The 1,718-nt window shown below is 40.6% G+C and overlaps 1 non-coding gene across 1 annotated transcript; it reads left to right on the top strand.

Moving 5' to 3' along the window:
* Positions 1-707: 707 nt before the first annotated feature.
* LOC117274662 (small nucleolar RNA R71) lies at positions 708-814 on the top strand. The gene has a single exon (XR_004504807.1). It is a non-coding gene; the product is annotated as a small nucleolar RNA R71 (small nucleolar RNA).
* Positions 815-1,718: the final 904 nt, after the last annotated feature.

Raw genomic sequence — 1,718 nt, 5'->3', positions numbered from 1 at the left:
AGTCCACTCTCTCTTGCATTTTTCCATTGGACCCAATCAGTTGTTGCAGCATTCCTTTAAGTTCAGTAAATTCGTCATCTTGTCTCACCATCTGTTGTTGTTGAGGCTGTTGATAAGCTAGCTGCTGATTTTGCTGGTTGTAACCATGTTGCCTTTATTAAGGCACAACTTGACCCTGTGGTCACATAGCTCCAGGATTATTGCTGTTATTGTACTGCTGCTGTGCTGGCCTATATTGTTGATTCTGCTGCCCCTAATTCTGACCACCTTGCCTCTGTCCCCCCTAGTTGGCCACATAGTTCATATCTTCCTGATAGTGCTGGTTGTCACCTTCCGCACTCCACGAGCATACATATGGTTGGTTAATGCATAGTGTACATAAGCCCCCATTAGTTGCGTCAACTATGTGTACCTGCTGCTTCTGGCCTAATTCATCGATATTTTTGGTGAGGATGCTCATTTGCGTCATTAGAGTGGCCATATTTTCAACTATGGATTTGTTTGGGTCTAAAGCCACTGAATGAACTACAGGAGTGATCGTAGAGTCTCTTGTCATCCATCCTGAGTTTTGGGAAATTTTGTCAAGTAGGATCTTGCATTCTCTGAATGTTTTTCTCAAAAATGCTCCACCTGCTGAAGCATCAACATTGGCCTTTAAGCCGTCTGCTAGTCCTATGTAAAACCTCTGCCCTAACATCTGATCTGGAATTCCATGATGTGGACACTTAACCAGCATACCCTTAAACCTCTCCCACGTTTCTTGTAGTGTTTCTGTTGGTCTATGCCTGAAGCTCAATATCTCATCAATTTGTTTGTAGAACTTGTTCAAAAATTGCTTGACTAATTCCTCCCAAGTAGTAATGGAGTTTATGGGGAGTGAATTAAGCCAATTTTGAGCTCTCCTGTCACTGAGAATGGAAATAATAACAGCTTTATTGCTTCTGGTGTCACATTAGGTTGCCTTTGCGTGAAACATATCGACAGAAAATTCTTCAGATGCTGCTGAGGATCTTCAATGTATGACCGTGAGAACAGTCCCTTGTTCTGCAACAAATGTAGCATGTTGTTTGTTATTTGAAATGATTCCTCTTGTATATGAGGGACTGCAATTGCGGTTGCCAGATTTTCGGCGGTGGGTTGTGCCCAGTCATACAATGCTACTTCTGGAACAAGAGGCACCACACCCTGATTGTTCGGGTAATTCTCATTGTTTCTGTTGTTTGGATTTTCTACTCTGTCATCCATGTCTGGTTTGATTTGTTCTGTTGAGTTCTGTTGCTATTTGCCCTTCTTGTTTGCATGATTCAGTGCCTTGAAAACTTTCTCAAGATCTGATAATGCTTCGAACAATTCACTAGTTCTTGAGGAGTTTCTAGGCATGTACCTTTAGCACCCAAGACTACAAACGTTAGAATTTCAATGTATTTGGTTTAAAATGAAGAAAATTGACTACACTAAGAATTCTAGCAATTCTTTTAGCTGCAATTAATAACACCGTAAAGTCCCCGGCAACGACACCAAAATTTGATTACGCCCAACTATGCCTTGTAAAAAGGACTTAGCGGTCTTAACAAATATATTCCGGTTAATAAGTCCGGAGTCGAATCCCAAAGGGAATTAACCTATTAAACACAACTACTAGACTCACACAAATTCATGCAATCAATCTTCAGAAATATTTAAGTAACAAATTTGACGTTTACTAACTTAATATCACG

This window comes from Nicotiana tomentosiformis, chromosome 11 (genome assembly GCF_000390325.3).
Source record: "Nicotiana tomentosiformis chromosome 11, ASM39032v3, whole genome shotgun sequence".
Lineage (NCBI taxonomy): Eukaryota > Viridiplantae > Streptophyta > Magnoliopsida > Solanales > Solanaceae > Nicotiana > Nicotiana tomentosiformis.
The sequence above is the reverse complement of the archived record's forward strand: the minus strand, read 5'-3'. Positions and strand labels throughout refer to the sequence as shown.